Source organism: Dromiciops gliroides, chromosome 3 (genome assembly GCF_019393635.1).
Source record: "Dromiciops gliroides isolate mDroGli1 chromosome 3, mDroGli1.pri, whole genome shotgun sequence".
In the NCBI taxonomy this organism is placed as follows: domain Eukaryota; kingdom Metazoa; phylum Chordata; class Mammalia; order Microbiotheria; family Microbiotheriidae; genus Dromiciops; species Dromiciops gliroides.
In genome coordinates, this window is record NC_057863.1 from 251,072,615 (window position 1) to 251,094,611 (window position 21,997).

The window sequence follows — 21,997 nt, forward strand, 5'->3', positions numbered from 1 at the left end:
TATTTTCACATTGGTCATATCATGAAAGAAGAAACAGAACCAAAGGAAAAACCCATGAAAAATTAAAAAACAAAAAAAAGTGAAAAAAGTATGCTTCAATCTGCATTCAGACTCCATAGTTCTTTTTCTGGGTGTAGAGAGCATTTTCCATCATGAGTCTTTTGGAACTGTCTCTCTAATCATTGTATTGCTGAGAGGATCAGCTTGACAATTATAATCACAAATTCTTTCTGTATCCTAAGATGTGGTTTGTCCACATTTAGTTACCTTGGACTCAATCACAGATATTCTCTTACTAGAGACCTTAATGTTAAAATGGAAATACTATTCATAGGCAATTATCTGATAGACCTAGATGGCATTGCCAAATTAAGCATCTATTTTGGGCTGCTTTGTTTTCTTCCCCTAACCAGTGTTTCCAAGATTAAAACCATTATATATAATTTATTTTCTTAAGGCCTCATTTTTCTCATCTGTCAATTGAGATTTTTGCAATAGATAAGGGCATAAGAAATCTTGGGCACCAGGTTGCCATGGTGCTCAAGAATTCATTGCAGCTTCTAGCATTCCTGAAATAATCTTACTTAACCCAAATAAGATGGGCAAACTCATGTGTATTTGCATGATGTAGTGACTTGCAAATGGACGTGACCTTCAAGTCAGAAGACCTGCATTCAAATCCTGGCTCTACTTAATAACTGGGTGATCTTGGTCCCTTAATCTCTCAAAGTCAAAGTTTCTTCATCTGTGAAATTCAGATTACTACTACTACTACTACTACTACTACTACTACTACTACTACTACTACTACTACTACTACTACTACTACTATACTGCTACAGATATCACTGGCCTATAGTCAGAATCAAATTAAATAATGGATATAAAGTGCTTTGTAATGATACAGCCTCACATAAGAACTTTTACGATGTTGATAATCATAATGCGTGAAGAGGCATAGTGGAGAGAGACACAGTTTTGGAATCAGGAAAAGTGACACATACTAGCATTTGAACCTAAACAAGACTCAACCTGCCAATGTTCTAGGCAACTCTCTAATACTACAAATTACTGATGAGTTTCTCATTTGTATCTCTGTAGGGAGTTTCTATGCTGGGAGTTCCCTACAATTATGAAATCATAATCACAAGTCCAGAACAAATAATAGCTAACATCTGTATAGTGAAATAATAAAGTTTTTAATGTTTACAATATATTCATTGGATTATCACAAAAATACTATGACATAGGTGCTATAAGATATTATTACCTCCATTTTACTGATCAAGAAACCAAGACTCAAAAAGTATAACTGACTTACCCATGGTCACACAGCTAGTGAGTCATGGGAAAAATTTGAACCAAAGTCTCTCCCAATGCCAAGCCCTCTCCTCTTTTCACTATATCATAATATTTTTTAATTTGAAAAAAAGTTGTTTGTAGAACTGGACATTCTACCTTGGCAAAATATCTACACAGCTACCAGCATGCATATTTCAATGTGGGCTCCACTCCCTGCACTGGAAGATAAAGTAAGACTATAGATCAGACAGTAGAAAGGTGAATTGACTACCAGTGCTTTACTCTCCCTTGGATATAATCCATAAGAAATTCTTTGGGTGGGTAGGGAATATGTGTATGTGTATGCATGTGTGTGTTTGTGTACACACACACATATATACCTACATACATTCATACATTATATTTATATATACATACACACATATATGCATACATACACAGAAAGGGACATTGGAAGATATCTAGCCCAGCTACTATATTTTACAAATGAGAAAACTGAGGCTGAGAGAGGTAAAATGACACCTCATGTGACACTATTGATTAGTGGCAGACATGGGATTTGAACCCAGGATATCTTTACGCTATACTAATATCATAGCTGGATATGCTCAGTCCCCCCTTTTTTTAGTCTTTCTAGGTAATCCTTAAGATGCTCCAATAGCTGCTCCGTGATATTTTTTTTTTTTTTGGTGAGGCAATTGGGGTTAAGTGACTTGCCCAGGGTCACACAGCTAGTAAGTGTTAAGTGTCTGAGGCCAGATTTGAACTCAGGTACTTTTGAATCCAGGGCCGGTATTCTATCTACTGCACCACCTAACTGCCCCTGTGATAAATTATTATCTGAGATTAGGAACTAATACTCTATCATAGACTTCTCCACACCCCATTTCTTGTTTTTCTTTCTTTCAAAGATGAAAAATTCATCTGCTTTCTAAATTGTGATGATGGCGCTAAACAAATCATCTGAGCCCTGTATTTGACAATGTCTAAGTTTCCTTCTATGTGTAAAAGTCTATGCTACTTCTCAGAGATAAGCAAAGAAATTACATTGTGCTTACAAGAACTATATGGATAATAAACCAATAGCATTAAACATCTATGCACCAAGTGGCATAATATTTAAATTAATTAAGGAAAATTTAACTGAATGGCTAAGAGAGATAGTAACACAGTAATATAAGTAATACAATAGTAGATTTTAATGTTTTTCTCAGAACTGGACAAGTCTAACAGAAATATAAACAAAAAGTAAAATACAGAATTGAAAAAAATTGATGAAAAGCTTACAAATAAAATATGGCACCTACTGAATGGAATTACTAAATAATGTGCTAATGCATGGTACTATTAGAAAAATGATTGTGTATTATGGCACAAAAATTGAATATAAATGTTTTTAAAATTCCAATACTAAATGCATCCATTAGAAGTCACAACACAATAAAAATAGTAATCAATTCAGGTAGCACAAGTAAAAGACACATACCTAAATGGAGACTTTATAATGGAATCTTAAATAATGAACTGGTCAAAGAACAAAGAAACAATAACTATGTGAAAGACAATGATAATGATGAGACAACTAGGATTTTTCTTCTTTCGAATGATTCTGGCAAGGCTAATCGATCTACTATGAGTGACCTACTCATAGTGGGACCAGCATATGGAGTACCTGGTGGGACCAACATGCACAAGCTAGTACAAATTAAGGGAACAGGCAGGAACCACATGGTATAGCAGAAACATTACTAGATGAGGAACCATGAAAAACAGGTTGTATTCATGCAATAAATATTTACTAAGTCTCTACTGAATAATCTTGTATCAGGCACCAGAGCAGGATATATGAACATAAATAAGATAGTCTATGTCTTCAAAGAAACTTGCAATCTATTGGAGCAATTATACATGTACACACAAATATAATATGATGAGTACATAAGAAGAGAACAAAGGAGGCCAGAGTTCTGGCTTTGTCACTAAACTGTGTGAAAAATTCAATTTCTCTGAGTCTCAGTTTACTCATCTGTAAATGAATATAGCCCTACCAGTTCTACTTACTTTATAAGACTATCCAGTGAGATTATGTATATGAGAGTGCTTTTAAATAAAGTGCTATAAATTCACCTTTTGCATAAATCTATTTGAGAATAAGTATTAGTTAATCCATTCAGTTTTGAAACTCCTCCCCTAGGGATGAGCTGAACTGATTGATGAGGCAGTCATGAGAATGAGAATTCACCTAGCCCACTATATCAGACCATACCATGCTTCATACCCTTCCCCTTTTTCTCTCTGACATGCCATAAATACCTCCCCTTCCCAACTTGATTTTATTCCTCCTGAGCTGGGAACAAGAGCCAAATTAATCGCTCCCTGGCTACGCTCACCATCCTTATGACTCCCCAGTCCTAAGCTCCCTTCCTTGCTTACCACTGTTTTATGTATATTATCCTTCTTCCCTACCCCCAATTAGAAATATGAGCTCTCAGATTGCAGAGATCGTCTCACTATTATATTGTGCTTAACACAGTGTATAACACAAAGTAAGTACATAACACAATTAGGTCTCAATTAATGCAGATAATGAAACCCATGATGTTGTCTCATGTATTCAATGGTTGAAAGAAAGGATGAGAGCAATAGCTTCTGAGAAATCTAGGGAGACTTGTAAGAACTGATGCATAGTAAAGTGAGAAGAACTTGAAGAAGCAATTTATACAAGATATTGCCAAGACAAACAACTCGAAGATTTAAGAACTCTGATCAATGTAATGACAAACCACAATTCCAGAGGACCACGATGAAGTATATGCTACTCACCTCCTGACAAACGGGTGATGGATTCTAGGTGAATATTAAAATATACATTTTTTGGACATGGACAATGTAGGAAATTGTTTTGCTTGACTGAGTATATTTGTTACAAGAGTTTTGTCTTTTTCTTTTCAATGAGAGTAATGAGGAGAATGAGAGGTGAGAGGAAAAGAAAATTGAATTTGGTTAATTAAATTTTTTTTTTTAGTGAGGCAATTGGGGTTAAGTGACTTGCCCAGGGTCACACAGCTAGTAAGTGTTAAGTGTCTGAGGCCGGAGTTGAACCCAGGTCCTCCTGACTCCAGGGACGGTGCTCTATCCACTGAGCCACCTAGCTGCCCCCTGGTCAATTAAATTTTTAAAATTAAGTCACCAAATTTCAGCATACAAGATGCTGCACAATTTCAACCCATCCTTTCTAGTATTTTCTCACACTATTCATCTTCATATACACTATGCTTCTGTCCAATAAGACCAATAATAATGATAATTACAACACAGTATTTATATCATGCTTTAAGTTTTACAAAGCACTTTATATGTGTTATCTTATTTGATCCTCACAACAAACCTCTGAGGTAGCTACTATCACCTTCGTTTTACAGATGAGGAAACTGAGACTGAATGGTTAAGTAACTTGGCCAAGGTTCCATAGGTAGTATCAGATTCAGGATTTGAACTCAGGTCTTTCTGACTGGGTTCAACAGACTCCACTAATCTTCAAGTGCACAGTGCCCTTCACCACCTTTATACTTTTGCTCACACCATCCTATGCTTGAAATATACTCTACCCTCTTAGCTGCATTATAATTACAATAAGAATCAAAATAATATTCATTTATAAAACACTTAGCTTGTCCAATTTAAGTGCCACCTTCTTTCCATAAAGCTTTTATTGATTCCCCTCAAACACAAAATCAATCACTCTCTCTCTCTCTCTCTCTCTCTCTCTCTCTCTCTCTCTCTCTCTCTGGTTGTCTGTTTCTGTCTCTGTTTCTATGGTTCTCTGTCCGTATGTCTCCTCTGTCTATATCTCTGTCTCTCTCTGTCTGCCTCTGTCTCTTTGTCTCTCTGTTTCTCTCTCTCTCCTCTCCCTTCTTCCTCTCTTTGTGTCTTTGTCTCTCTCCACCCCCATCTCCTTAGTTCGCTGAAGGCACTTCACATATGCTTCTCTTACACACCCACCATATTCTAATTTGTCTTAGAGTTATTTGTGTACATGTCTTATCTCTTCAACTAGAATGCAAGCTTCTTAAGAACAGGAACATCATCTCATTCATCTCTGTATGAACCAGCACCTTGGGCAGGGCTGTGTACATAGTCATGGATTCTTATTAAATAAGCAAAAAATTCCTTATGGTTTTGTGCCATGTTAAATATTTGGGTAGTGGGTTTTCCCTATCTCCTCGCACTGTCATTACTATGATTAAAGCCATTCCAAATACAACATAGACTAAAATAAACCTATCAGAAACATTTTAGATGATAGTACAAAATAAAGCATAAAGGAATGCTAAATAGAGGTAGAGACACACAGCATTTATTACTTGGGGGTATTAGAGCCAAGTATTAAATTCATCTGTGGTCTATTACATACCACTTGTCCTGATAGAATGCAGTACAAGTCCAAGAATTAGCTTAGCTGTGACTGGAACTTATCCAGTCTGTTCCATGGGGCTCACACACATGCCAAACATCTATTCTTTTTCTTTTTGATCTGAGGGTCCTTGTGTTATCCTAGTGTTTTACTTAAGCCAACCAGGGCCACACCGGATTGGGCTATAGCCTGCTCATTTGGGACCCTACTAGGTGGGGCTATAGCCTGCTTAGTTTGTAAAAAAGTATCCCTGAGCAAATAAAAAAGAAGTAGAATCTTCATGAAACTCACAAGGATTGATTTGGCATCTAAGAACCACAACCACTCCATACAGATCTCACTCAACGCTGCCCAGTTTCTCAAATTTCAGTTTGGCAAGATGACCACCATTCCACGTTTGCAAGCCTTGCTGAAACATGGCTGAACTAATTCTGGGCTCCCTGCCATCTTAAACAAGCCCACACTACATATATTTTGACTTATTTCTTGAGACAGCCCAGAAGCGGGGAGTGTGGGATGGGCAGCTATGTACACAAGGAAGCCCATTTTCAGTCAAGACAGCAGAAGCTAATGGCAGGTTCAAGGTCTCTAAGGGTATCCACACAGAAGGAACATATATACAGTTCAAACAAGCTTGTTCAAATGAGTGTGAAAATGTCAATCCTTATAAGTAATCAATCCCTTAACATAAGTCACAGCTATATACAACTCTGTGGGGAGCTGTACCTTAAAACTAATTCAATGTTCCTAGAACTGAAAATTAAACCTTCTAACTCTCCCTGTGCCAACTCCCACCAAGTCTCCTATTTAGTGTATATATGTATATATGCACATATATATGTATTTACATCTTTACTATATCTCCTAAATTCTTGAACATAATATGTATTGAAAAGCCAGTTCTGAAAAGTGAGAATGGTGGAGAGAGATCCAAGTTTTAGCCTGTAATGTGTTCGTGGCGGTTGACACTGAATTTTATTTGCTTGTCACAATTCCGGGATTCCTTGGGTCACTGGGTTTAGTGTAGGTTTCCAGGGTTTAGTGTAGCATAGTTTCATTATTATACTGACACCCACTGACAGGTGTTATTCAGGTAAGCCTTGTCCATGCCGGCAAGTCACCTATCACACACGTAGATGAAGGCTAAATGTCATGCCAAAAGGCTATTGGAACTCTCTTGATGGGTCACTCTGAGATACTCCAGGTGTGAGCATACAAATAACCTGGTCCTAATAAAATGTTCTCTGAAATGTATCTTCAGCAGGAACTCAATTCTACCTCTAAGAAATTATGTCATACCATGGAAAGAGCACTGGATCTAGTGTGGTTTTGAATAAAAGACCCCAAAATATTTTATAGTTACCTAGAATTCATTCAAAACTACTTGTAAACCACAGGAAGAAATTGTAAATCTCAGTTCACAGAAAATATTATTGTGATAGATGATACAAATGAGCTGTGAGTGGAAACATAATCTTTATGAGTTTAATGGTACACGAATCTTCAGGCATATACTGAGAGTCCCATAGACCTAACTTACTCACTGTTCTATGCATGATGCTCCTTTTATTCCTTTTCCTTAAGTATCTCTGAAAAATGACTGAGCAGCATTCATATAGATTTCAAAACAACTAACCAGCCATTTCCAGAGTCACTGGGATTATGAGTTCCTTTTGAACAGTCCTTTACAGCTGTTGCAAAGTATTTTCCAAAATTATTGCTCCACTAATCTCCATCCATTTTGTTAATACACGTGTATGAGTGGGCTGGTGCATTTCACAGTGCTTTTGTGTGTGGGTAGATACACCACGGAAGAACTTCCAAAAGAAAATTCAACACAAACTGCCTCGTTCCTTCTCTTTCCCCTGTTACATAAGCTGAATCTGATCTCTTTAGCATTGTGTATCTAAGATTACATTAGTCAAACACGGCCCAGGTAACTTAGTGTTTGTTCTCATCTGCTGAGGTGGTTTTATTTTTTTTTAATAGTTGCTTAAGTCTGACCTTGGAAACTTCACTGGGGTTCTTAGATCCATGGCACTAGATTATCAGCTTCGTTACTAGCCTGCTTGGAGATGGCACTCTTAAGTTACCAGAAAGGTTATCCATCAACAAAGGTTATTATTCACACAGTGGTAGGAGACCTAGGTCTTTCACTATGAACAAGAACCTTATTGTCTGTGCTGACATAGGAGGAGCTCTTGGAGAAAGAAGAATTAGCCTGCAAAAATAAAAACATCTCTACTTTGTTCACCGCAGTACATGACAGAGCTTCTGAGTACCTCACTTCTTGGCTTTGATAATTATGAACTAGGGATAAAGTGCAAATGAGGCTTTCAGTAGGTACTTATGTGTTCAATTCCCCTTCCCAAGAATCCTCCTCAAGAAGTCTCTCCAAACAGACTGTCTCTGAGACATTTAAATAAGTACCTTTATTTCTTCTGCTGTTTTAGTATTTTCAAATGCACCATTTCTGAACTCCAAGTCACCCTAAGGGAAAGCATGTCTCCCATCATCCACAAAGGAAAAATAAGCAAGCACAGTAAGTGGGGTTGTCACTGCCTAAAAGAAGTACTAGCCTGTCAATAACATTTATAAAAAGCAACATATGCATGCAGACCACAGTACTAAGTGCCACGGGGAGATCTGAAAGAGACAGAAGAAACAAGTCTTGGCTTCAAGAAGCTAGTAATCTAATTTAGGAGACAAGACAGACGTGGATGAAAAATACATAGAAAGATGAAATGCAGCTCAAAGAAAACAGAACTCAAGTTATATTCACATGGACTGCTCCTTGAAAGGGAAGACACATACACAACCAGCAAAGGAAATATTAACATTCAAGAAAATAACTAATAAATTGTTACAAACATTTTGTATATTGACATACTTCCCCCACCCCCATTTTTAAATAGTTAGAAAAGCATGCTTAATTTGTTTTGTTGGTGTTTTAAGCTACGCTAATAAAATTATTTTTAATTGTTTTTAAAGATAAAATTGATATTTAAATAGCACATAAGAACACAAATAAAAGACACACTGGTAGAGAAATATATTGTGCAAGCTATGCAGAGAGGTCAGAGAGGGTGGAGTGTATTGGGGAGAATTTCACAATAGAAATGTCAGACATAGCTCTACAAAAGAAGCAAGCTTTCCTGACTAAAGGAATGGGAGGAATGATAATAATAACAGCTCACACTCAGATAGCCCCTTAGTGTTTGCAAAGTACTTTCTCACAACAACTCTAAGAAGGAGGAGATACAATTTTATTTTCCCCATTTTGCAAATAAGGAAACTAAAGCTCAGATATGAAAATTGATTTGCCCAAGGTCACACAGATAGTAAATGGCAAGATCCTATCATTCTTTCTCTGAAAGTAGAGGTAGGAATAAATGAGTCCTGAATGGATGACCTTTGTTTCAATCCAACATTTATTAAGCACCTATTATATACAAAGCACTGAGTTGGGCACATGGAGCTATATAAACTTAAATAAGAGATGGTCCCTATCTTCCTAGGATGTTTTAATATTTATATAAAGCCTTCTCTGACTTCTTGAATAAAGAGGAAAAGAGATGACCTTATCATATAACCAACATCCACAGTCCCAAATCCCCAGGCCCCAAACCATGTTCATTAGACATCTGCTCTATCCAAAGTACAAATTATGAATTTGTTCTCTGTCCAAGGATCTAGCTTTTGCTACCATACCTTCAACTTCTCTTGTTTATTGTAGAGTATGTCATTCTATGACCATTTATCCAGGTTGGTGTTATCAGTTATATATTAGAAAAGAGTTGGACAGCTTCTACAAAACATACCAAGAGAGTCCTGGCTACTTGACAGTTTCGAGGAAAAAAGCAGATCTTAAATCCAGGCTTATTTTCTCCAGCTAACTCTAAGAAGGTGAAAATAGCACAGGTTATCTCCTCTCCTACTCTTCCTCCATTCTAACCTATAGTCAATTCACCCGGCTCTCCTTCAGCCCAATGTAAACTTTGACCTTGAGAACACTCTATTTGTTCATCCTATTAAAGAGTCCAAAGAAGCAGCAAAAAACTATGCCTGCAAACTCCTGGGACCAGATAGAAAAACACTATTCATATAAGATCACACAATCTTCCTTTCATATAAGCGGCCACAACCCTTTTCTGCAAATAAATGCTAAAGGCTTATTGGCTCAGCAGTGCCTAGAGAACGAAAGAGAAAAAAAATTATAGAATCTTTGATTTGAAGTGGGGCTTCTAGCTGTGTGACCTTGGGCAAGTCACTTAACCCTCATTGCCCCACCCCTCCCCAAAAAAGAATATATTCTGGGATGATGTAGAATGCAACTGAAGTAGGTCTTACTGACTACATGGCCCAACATGATCTCTTCAAGACTCCTAAACAATTGTAATCTGGCTTCCATTGGAAAACCATTGACGATTCAGTTCAACTAAGGAACCATGTATGTAAATGCCTACTATGTGATGAAGAACTTACCACCTCCTGAAGCAGTCCATTCTACTTTTACCATAAAAATGATTTCCTCAAATTAAGTGCAAGTAACCCCTTCTGAAATGTCTACATATTAATAGCTCTACTTTCTGAGGCCAAAGAAAACCACAAACAAAAAACAGTCCAGGAAAACAGGATTCCTGGCCATTAATTTCTAAGAGTCACTGTCTTATCCTCAAATGCACAGCCTTCTGAAGGTGATGTGAGGTATAAAATTGGAAAATAATGTTTTTGTTTAGCTAACACTCTGAAGACCTCTAATCCCTCTCATTTCTACCTCATGTTGAGCAGCAAGCAGTAAAAGTGTTTATAAATGATAAAATGTGTAAATGTGATAGCCAAGGATGTCAGTGACTCCTGGATAGACATTCTGCTTGAATTAATGAGTGAGTTTATTTATTTTTCCTGACCAATTTCCTTGTGATTATATGTTGTATGTTCAAATTTGTTCAACATATTCAAAAACAACCCAGGACTTCAGAGACATGCAATTTGCTCAAAGTGATTCAAAGCCATCTCCAACAACGGACTCTACTGAAGGATAACTAATGAAAATGACTAATGTTTTCGGTAGCTCTATAAGAGAAATGTTTATTCTTGAAGAAAGTTCACTATTTTGATTTTAAACTTGATGAACAAAATATATAAAAATATGTTGTAAAAGGATTATTAACTATTTCTACTTTTTTTTTCTTTTTTGAGGTTTTTCCCATTTGTTCTGATTCTTCTTTCACAGCATGACTCATGCAGAAATATGTTTAATGTGATTGTACATATATAACCTATATCATATTGCTTTCTGTCTTGGGGAGTGGGGAGGGAGGGAGAAAAATTTGGAACTCAAAATCTTATAAAAACAAATGTTGAAAACTATCTTTATATGTAACTGGAAAAAAATAAAATACTTTAAAGATTTTTTTAAAAAGCCTGAATTGCTTGAGTTGGGGGGGGCGGGGCGGAGAGGGAGGGAGGAAGAGAATTTCAAACACAAAGTTTTGTTTTTTTTAAATTGATGTCATAAAATATTTATAGCTGCTCTTTACTGGTAGCAAGGAATTGGAAGTTGAGGGGGTGCCCATCAATTGGGGAATGGCTGGACAAGTTGTGGTATATGAATACAATGGAATACTATTGTGCTATAAGAAACGATGAGCAGGAGGAGTTCAGAGAAACCTGGAGGGTCTTGCGTGGGCTGATGATGAGTGAAATGAGCAGAACTAGAAGAACATTGTACACAGTAACATCAACATTGAGTGTTGATCTACTGTGATGGACTCTATTCTTCTCATCAATGCAATGGCACAGAAGAGTTCCAGGGAACTCGTGATGGAAGAGGATCTCCAAATCCAGGAAAAAAAAAAAAAAGAACTGCGGAGTATAGATGCTAAATGAACCATACTATTTCTTTTGTTTTTGATGCTGTTGTTTTTTTCTATTTAGAGGTTATCCATCATTGCTCTGATTTTTTTTCTCTTATAACATGACTAATGCAGAAATAGGATTAATGTTATTATGTGTGTGTGTGTGTGTATGTGTGTGTATATATATATATATATATATATATATATATATATATATATATATATATATATATATATATATAAACCTATATCAGATTACCTGCTGTCTAGGGGAGGGGGAAGGGAAAGGAGGGAGGGAGAAAAATCTGAAATTGTAAAGCTTGTATAAACAAAGGTTGAGAACTATCTTTACATGTAACGGAAAAAAAAATAAAATACTTTATTAATTAAAAAAAATTGATGTCATTGTAAAGCTTGTATAAACAAAAGTTGAGAACTATCTTTACATGTAACGGAAAAAATAAAATACCTTATATGTTAAAAAAAACAAAACAAAACAAACAAAAATTGATGTCACAATTTGCATTTTACATGTAATTTGGTAAAATAAAATTCTAAATATAAAAACCAAAATATTTTTAAAAGGATTATTAGCCTGGGGTCCATACATTTTTTAAAAAATAATCAACATTTTAATTTAAAGTTTTGAGTTCCAAATTCTATCCCTCCTTTCTTTCCTCCCCTTTCCGGTACCTGTGGCAGTAAGCAATCAGATATTGGTTATGTATGTGCAATTATATACATTTATTTTAAAAATATTTTGATGACTATATTTCAATATACCTTCCATTTTAATCCTATTTATCTTATTTATGCATTTAAAAACATTATTTTGGGAAGGGGTTCATAGGCTTCACTAGACTGCCAAAGGGGGTCCATGACACACAAAAAAGTTGAGGACCCCTGATCTATAAGTTTTACGGGGACCCAAGAACTGTGTAATTAATAATAACAAATGCACAGGTGCTGAAAACGTTGATTTTGTGAGCTTGTAAGATAGCACCAGGAGCTGGGATGAGTGGACTTATTCCCTTCCAGTACAGAAGGATGAGAGAAGAGGTTGTTTCATAAAACAATGTGGCGAGAGAGTTTGTTGCTTAATTTTAATTGCTTATCATTTACCTTTCTTTCAATTTTAAATAAATGTACTTTTGCTTTTCTATGGTATCACATAATTGATTCAGACTGGTTTGAGGAAGAAGATGCAGAGAAAAATAGGGGTTCATGAATATATGCTAGACTCAAATAGGATCAATGAATTTCAGTATAACACTGGAGAACTATAGGAGTAAGGAACCAAGTATTAATATTAGTATTAATAAGGAAAGCGAGCAGTTGAATCACAAGGGCAGGAAGGAACAGGTGCCACAGGGCAGGAGATCTGTTCCCTGGTGCTTCTGGTGACAGCTGCAATCAGAGAACATACTTAGTGAGCAGGGTACAATTCCCATTGTTGGTGTTCTCTCCCATTATTATTCTGTACCGGCTTATTTAAAAAGAGAAAACAAAGCTCAGAAACATCAAGGCAGAAGCTTTTGCCAACTCTGCAGCACACATTCAGAACAGCTAATTCCTTTTAGGTGTTTTCCAAAGCACCGATTACATCAACCAGAAGGGATGTGAATCCATGAGTCTCAACCTGGGGAAAGTGAAGGAGGAGAGGTCTAGAAGCTACATTACATACTATATCACTACTAGACCTATACCGCAAAGACATCAGAGGAATAGGAAAAAGACATATGCACGCAAAAATATTTATAGCCTGTCTCTTTGCAGTGGCAAAGAATTGGAAACTAAGGGCATCCCCATTAATTAGTTAATTGTTGAGCAAATCATTGCATACAAATGCAATACTATTGTACTGTAAGAAATGATGAAGGGAATAGTTTCACACTAAGCTAGGAAGACCCTTAGGAACTGAAACAAATTGAAATGACCAGAACCAGGAGAACAACTTATATAGTAGCATGAGCATTGTAACAACAAACTAATTTGAAAGATGTTAGCACTTCAATCAATGCAAAGAACAGCCCTGATTTCAGAGATCCAATGATGAAATATGCTCTCTACCAAGAGAGATGATGGACTCAGGGTGCAGAATGATACATATATATTTTTGACATGGAAAAAAAATATATAGGAAGTCTCATCCCAGGATCTTCTCCAGAGGAGAGATGTCCAGCCAAGACAAAGCACAGATGCAAAAGGGAAAGCACATCAGTAACTCTTGGACAGCAATGACTTCATAGTCTCACTATATCAGGACCGAGGTCACCTGTCCAATGGCTCATTCACTAATGGCTAATGGCTCACTCACTCTTAATCCTTAGCAGAATGAATCAAAGGATGAATGCTAGCAAGGGTAATTGTTCCCTGAAACTTAAAAATTCTGGTTAGTATAGAAGCATAGGAAAATTCATTTGTGCAACTTCAGCTATATTATTTTTAAATATTTTTTTCTTTATTTCGTTAAGCAGCTATATTTTTGCTACTTGAGTTTAGTGTTCTGTTAATATTAGGAATTAACAGTGTATTTTACCTATTCTTTTAACACAAGAGAGGAGAAGAAATAGGGTTTCCTTCCTAGAAAGCAAGGTTGTCATTCAAATCAGCATATCCTGTTTGGAAGGGAAAGTAGGAAAAAAGGGACTGTCTATGTGTATTCTATATTTGGGGGGACTTTCTGCTCTGATCATACCAAATTACCATAGGGAAGAGTAAAAGAACATCAAAGGGAGAAAAAGAGAAGATACTTTCAGAGTCCCCAGAAATCTCTTTATGTAGAATTTCTTAACGGGTCAATGGATAGATTGCAGGGTATCCATGAAACTGGATGGAAAAATTACATTTTAATTTTCACTGACTTCTTTTTTTAAACTTTTAACATTTTTATTGAAAGTTTTGAGTTCCAAATTCTACCCCTCTCTCCCTTCCCCCTCACTGAGACAGTAAGTAGGCTCTACACATGCAATCATGTAAAACATTACCTCCTTATTACTCATTTTGTATAAGAAAATTTGAATAAAAGAAAAAAGGAAAGAAAGTAAGAAATAGCATGCCTCAATCTGTAGTCAATATCACTTCTTTCTCTCAAGGGAGATAGTATATGCTTCATCTTTAGTCCTTTGGGACTGTCTTGGATAACTATTGTAGAGAATAGTTAAGTCATTTACAGTTCTTCATCAAAAAAATATTGCTTTCACAGTGTATAATGTTCTCCTGGTTCTGTTCACTTTACTATGCATCAGCCCATATAAGTCTTTCTAGATTTTTCTGAAATCATCCTGCTTGTCATTTCTTATAGCATAATAATATTCCATAACAATCACATACCACAGTTTGTTTAGCTATTCCCCAATTGATGGGCATCCCTTTGATTTCCGATTCTTAGTCACTACAAAAAGAACTGCTGTAAATATTTTTATACAAATAGATCCTTTTCCCTTCTACTGACTTCTAACTGCAATTTGGAAATTCCTCCAATTATGTTTTTTTTTTTAAAAGACATTCTGGGGAGGGGCCCATAGGCTTCATCATACTATTCATGACACATAAAAAGGTGAAGAATCCCTGCTTTGATGCATTCTCTTGAGTTATATCCAGAAAAGAGAAATCTGGGAGTCTTCTGAGGAACTAAGCTGACATGGCCCAAGAGTTTTGAATCTGAAAGCTATAAGGCACAGCCTAGCCCTAGGGATGCCTTCTAAAACTGGAAATTCTGTAGCTGACCCAAAGTTAAAATCAGAATTTACACTAAATAATAATAACAATAAATGCTCAGTTAAGGTAGTATCTGTAGTTAAGGTGGCATAAAATCTGGACATTCTATTTCTTTTTAAAAGTAGCATCACATTTCATTTCTCTGTTTAACTATACCTTGCAAACTATAGTAAGTTAATATTCTTTATTCTTACAAAAACCAGCAGTGGATAAAGGGCCAGGCCTGGAGTCAGGAAGGCTCATCTTCCTGAGTTCAAATCTGCCTCAGACACTTACTAGGTGTGTGACCCTCAGCAAGTCACTTAACCCTGCTTGCCTCAACTTCCTCATCTGTAAAATGAGCTGGAGAAGAAAATGGCAAACCACTTTGGTATCTTTTCCAAGAAAACCCCAAAATGTCACGAAGAGTCAGACATGACTGAAATGACTAAAGAACAAAAAATTCTAACAAAATGGGTTCTGCAAATACACAAAAGGATTTGTGATTTCTGGAAAATTCCTGGTTCAGCAACTCCCTCCCCTCAAACTGAAATGCCTCTATGATGAATCAATATATTTATTAAGTGCCTATTATGTGACAGGTACTATGCTAAGCACTGAAATTACAAGAAGAGGCAAAAGATAGTCCCTGCCCCAAGGAACTTACAATTTAAAGGAGGAGGCAACAACCAAACCAATATGTACAATCAAGCTATAGAAAAGATAGAGTAAAGAATTATCAAAGGGAAGGCACTAGAATTAAGAGTGGTTGGAGGGGCAGCTAGGTGGCGCAGTGGATAGAGCACCAGCCCTGGATTCAGGAGTACCTGAGTTCAAATCTGGTCTCAGACACTTGACACTTACTAGCTGTGTGACCCTGGGCAAGTCACTTAACCCCAATTGCCTCACCAAAAAAAAAAAAAAAAAAGAGTGGTTAGAAAAGGTTTCTGGCAAGATATGAGATTTTACTTGGAACTCCAAGGAAGTCAAGGAAGCCAAGTACATGGAGTTGAGAAAGGGAAGGCATTCTAGGCATGGGGGCGGCCAGAGAAAATGCCCAGATACTACAGATAGAAGGTCTTATTTGTGGAATAGCCAGGAGGCCAATGTCTCTGAGTCAGAGTATTTGGTCAAGAGAAAAGTACAAGCCAACTGGAAAGGTAGGAGGGGACTAGGTTATGGAGAGCTTTGAATGCCAACCAGACATTTTGTATTTGATCCTAGAGGCAACAGGCATCCAGTGGAGTCTATTGAGTAGGAGGGTATCTTGATCAGACCTACACTATAGGAAAAATCAGTTTTAGAAAATGAATAGAGAGTGGATTGGAGTGGGAAAAGACATGAGGCAGGCTGACTCACCAGCAGGCTATTGTAATAATCCAGGCATGAGGGGATGCAGGCCTGCACTAGAGCAGTGGAGTCTCAGGGTGAGAAGGGGGGGATATTCAAAAGATGTTGCAAAGGGGAAACTGACAAGCCTTGGCGACAGATTGGATATGGGAGGTGATTGATAGTGAAAAATCAAGGATGACTCCTAGGTTGCAAGTCTGAGGGGCAGGGAGGATGGTGTTGCCCTCTGCATTAAGAGGGAACGTAGAGGGGCAGCTAGGTGGCACAGTGGATAGAGCAGCGGCCCTGGAGTCAGGAGTACCTGAGTTCAAATCCAGTCCCAGACACTTAACACTTACTAGCTATGTGACCCTGGGCAAGTCACTTAACCCCAATTGCCTCACTAAAAAAAAAAAAAAGAAAAGAAAAAAAAAAAGAGGGAACGTAGGACTGGGGAAGGGTTTAGGAAGAAAATGAGTTCTGTCTTGGACCTGTTGAGCTTAAAACATCTACTGGACATTTAGTCTGAGATGTTCAAAAGGCAGTCAGAGATGTGAAATTGGAGATCAAGAGAGACTGAAGGTTGATTTGAGAATCATCAGTATAAAAATGGTAATTAAATCCATAGGAGCTGATGAGATCACCAAGTTAAGTAGTATAGAGGGAGCACAACAGATGGTCCAGGACAGAACCATGAGGGGCCTATGGTTAGAGGGTATCACTTGGACCTAGCAAAGGAGACAGAGAAGAAGTGGTCATATAGGGAAGAGTAAAACCAGGAGAAAGATGTCCTGAAAACCTAGAGAGAAGAGAGTATCAAGGAGAAAAGAGTGATCAACAGTATCAAGGCTACAACAGAGGTCAAAGAGAATGAAGATTGAGAAAACACTATTGAATATAGCAACTAAGAGATGACTGGTAACTTTGGAGAGAGCCATTTCAGTGAAATGACAAGGTCATGTGGTTAAGAAAAGAGTGAGGGGAGAGAAAGTCATGGCACCTTATTGTAAACCAACTCTTTGGTCTTTTCAAATTTAGCTATAAAGGGCAAGAGATATGAGACAATAGTTAGAGGGGTTGATCGATTGGGGAATGACTGAAAAAGTTGTTGTATATGATTATGATGGAATTCTATTGTGCTATAAGAAATGATGAGCCAGATGAACAGAATGAACAAAAAAGATGGTAAGACTTATACGAACTCATGCAAAGTGAAGTGAGCAGAACCAGGAGAATATTGTGCATAGTAACTGAATTATTGTAAGGAGGATCAAGCATGAAAGACTTAGCTACTCTGATCAAGACAAGGGTCCAAGGCAATTACAATGCACCCATGATGACAAATGCTATCCACCTCCAGAGATAGAACTAATGAACTCTGAATGCAGATTGAAGAATACTTTTTTAAAACTTTATTTTTCTTGGATTTTGTTTGTATTTTCTTTTTGTTGTTGTTGTTGTTGTTGTTTTTGTTTTGTTTTTTAGCAGGCATGGTTCAGTTATTCAATGTTTATTAAAAAAACATCTTATGTGGTTGCCACAGCAGCTGCCTGGGTCCTCTGGACAGATACCCGAGTATGAGTCTTCACAAGATGGTCGGTGAATTCCTGATAGGGAGACTTAGTAAACACAGTCTCCTTCCACAGGTCTGGGGTTAGGTAGCTGTATGTTTTGGAGATGGCATAGAAGGTAGCTTTAGCAAAGTTGCCCAGAGTGGCAGTACAGCCCCTTGCAGAAGTGTAGCAGTCATCAATTCCAGCCATCATCAGGAGCTTCTTAGGCACAGGAGCTGAGACAATGCCAGTACCTCGAGGGGCGGGGATCAGGCGCACCAAAACAGATCCACAGTGCCCAGTGACCTTGCAGGGCACTGTGTGAGGCTTGCCAATCTTATTCCCCCAGTAGCCACGTCTCAGGAATGATGGACAGCTTGGACAGAATGATAGCACCATGAATAGCTGTGGCTGCTTCCTTGGAGCACTTGACACCCAAACCAACACAGCCATTGTAGTTGCCAATAGCCACAAAAGCCTTGAACCTGGTATGTTGTCCGGCTCTAGTTTGTTTCTGAACAGGCATGATCTTCAGAACCTCATCCTTCAATGAAGACCCCAGGAAGGAATCTATGATCTCAGATTCCTTAATAGGAAGGGAGAAAAGATAGATTTCCTCCAAAGACTTGATCTTCATGTCCTTGACGAGGCGGCCCAGCTTGGTGACAGGAACCCACTCCTTATCCTCAGCCTTTCCTCCTCGGGCCCCGCAGCCTAGGCCCCGACCTCGACCTCGGCCCCCACTGCCAAAGCCACCACGGAAGCCCCCTTGGCCTCCGACTCTGGGGCCCCCGGGGCCTCCAGCTCCTCCTGCAGCACCAGCGTCATCCGCCATTTGGTGTTCATTAAAAGTAGAAATGTATTTTCTTTTGTATAACATGGCTAATATGGAAATATGTTTTACATGACTTCACATGTATAATCCATATCAAATTGCTTGCCTTCTTAAGGTGGGAGAAGGGAAAAGAGGGAAAGAGAAAATGTGGAACTCAAAATTGTAAAAAAAAAATTAATGTTCATTTTTATACGTAATTGGTAAATAATGAAACAAATAAATAAAGGGGTCAGAAGGATCAAGTAAGATTTTTTTGAGGATGGGGTAAACATGGGCATGTTTGTAGGGAGTAGTAGACAGAGAAATTGAAAATAAGTAATAGATAAGGATGACAGAGGGGGATATCTGTTGGAGGAGATGGGATGGAAGGGTTCACCTTGTTAAGGAGTAAATGGTCACCATATCATGTGAGAAATGGGTAAAAGAGGAGATAGTGGCAGAAGGTATCTGAGTGATAGGAGATGAGGAAGAGGAAAAAATAGGCAGCTTACAGAAAATGGCTTCATTTTTTTCTGTAAAATATGGGACAAGATTCTCAGCTGAGGCTGTGGTGGAGGGGAACTATGGGAGATATGAGGAGGGATGAAAAGGTTTGGGACAATCTGTGAAGACTGGAATAGTGAGTTAATAAGGGAAGCATAATAGAATTGTCTAACAGCAAGTAAAATAAGTAGATGAGTCCTAGAGAATTGCTTTATCAATCAACAATGACTTATTGGATGGTCACTTTGTGCTCCACAGTGTGCTAAGCTCTGGGAATACAAAGAAAAATGTTCTGTTACTACAATAGGAAGGATGGGAGCAGATGAGGATTTGAATTAGAATGGTGGTTGTATAAATGAAGAGGTGATATATATTAAAAAAAGATGTGAAGGGGCAGCTAGGTGGCGCAGTGGATAGAGCACCAGCCTGGGAGTCAGGAGTACCTGAGTTCAGGTCCGGCCTCAGACACTTGACACTTACTAGCTGTGTGACCCTGGGCAAGTCACTTAACCCCAACTGCCTCACCAAAAAAAAAAATAAAGTGGAGAAAAAAATTATGAACTTTGGCAACTGACTGGATATATGGGATGACTGAATAAGAACTTGAAAATTCACTGAGGTTGTGAATCTGGGTGAGTGGAAGGATAGTGGCACCTCTGACAATAACAAGGAAGTGCAGAAGAAGAATGGGTTTTGGAGGAAAGATAATGTTTTGGATATGGGGATTTAAAGATGCTTATGGGACAGTCAGTTTAAAATGTACAATGAGCAGTCAATTTTATGAGACCAGAGGTCAGGAGAGAGACTAGAACAAATTTTTTAAAAATATTTTATTTTTTCCAATTGCACAGAAAAAACATTTTTTACATTTGTTTTTTAAAATTTTAAGTTCAAAATTTTCTCCCTCCATCCCACCTCTCCCCACTTCCTAAGACAACAAGCAATTTGATATAGGTTATGGATGTGCAGTCATGCAAAAATATTTCCATTATTAGTCATGTTGTAGAAGAAAACACAGACCTGATAAAACCATGAAAAAATAATAAAGTAAAAAAAAAACATGATTTGATCTGCATTCAGGCTTCATCAGTTCCTTTTCTGGAGGTCAAATAGCATTTTTCATCATGAGTCCTTAAGAACTGTCTTGGACCTTTGTACTACTGAGAATAGCTAAGTCATTCACAGTTGATCGTTGTACAGTATTGCTGTTATTAGGAACAATGCTCTGGTTCTGTTCACTTCACTCAGCATCAGTTCATGCAAGTCTTTCAAGGTTTTTTCTGAAAACATCCCGCTCATCATTTCTTATAGCACAACAGTATTCCATCACAATCCTATACTACAACTTGTTCAGTTATTCTTCAAGTGACGGACACCTGCTCAATCTCTAATTCTTTGCCACCACAAAAAGAGCTGCTATAAATATTTTTTTTTACATATAGGTCCTTTTCCATTCTTTTTATTTCTTTGCAATACAGATCTAGTAGTGGTATTGCTGAGTCAAAGGGTATACACAGTTTGATTGCCCTTTGGCCATAGCTCCAAATTGTTATCAATAATAGTTGGATCAATTCACAACTTTACCAACAGCGCGTCAGCATCCCAATTTTCCCACATCCCCTCCAACATCTATCCTTTTCATTTTCTGTCATATTAGCCCATCTGACAGGTATGAGGTGGTACCTCAGAGTTGCTTTAATTTGCATTTTTCTAATGAATAGGGATTTAGAGTATTTTTCATATGACTATAGATAGCTTTGATTTCTACATCTGAAACTGCCTATTCATATCTTTTGACCATTTGTCAATTGGGGAATAAATTATATTCCTATAAATTTGACTCAGTTCTCTTTTTATTTGAGAAATGAGACTTTTATCAGAGAAACTCACTACAAAATTTCCCGTTTTCTTCTTTCCTTCTAATCTTGGCTTCATTGGTTTTGTTTGTACAAAAACTTTTAAAATTTAATATAATCAAAATTATCCATTTTACAACACTTAATGCTCTCTATCTCTTCTTTGGTCATAAATTCTTCCCTTACTGATAGATCTAACAGGTAAACTATTCTATGCTCTCCTAATTTCCTTATGGTATCACCCTTTATGTTTAAATGATGTACACATTTTGACCTGATCTTGGTATATGGTATGAAATGTTGGTTTATTCCTAGTTTCTGCCAAACTGTTTTTCAGTTTTCCCAATAATTTTTGTCAAATAGTGAGTTTTTGTCCCCAGATTTGTATCTTTGTGTTTATCAAATAGTATATTACTATGGTCAATACCTATTATATATTGTTTCCAATCTATTCTACTGCGCTCGCTCTCGCTCTCTCTCTCTCTCTTTCTGTCAGTACCAGATTATTTTGATGATTACTGCTTTATAATAAAGTTTGAGATTTAGTACTGGTGCCACTTTCCTTCACATTTTTTTCATTAATTCCCTTAATATTCTTGACCTTTTGTTCTTCCAGATGAATTCTGTTATTACTTGTTTCTAGCTCTATAAAATAATTTTGGGTA

At 37.3% G+C, this 21,997-nt stretch overlaps 1 protein-coding gene and 1 pseudogene across 3 annotated transcripts in view; both read right to left on the minus strand.

Moving 5' to 3' along the window:
* Positions 1-21,997, minus strand: part of CRACDL (CRACD like) — a 255,354-nt gene that overhangs the window by 200,283 nt on the left and 33,074 nt on the right. The gene's annotated exons all lie outside the window — the stretch shown is intronic.
* Positions 18,132-18,993, minus strand: LOC122745613 (annotated as a pseudogene).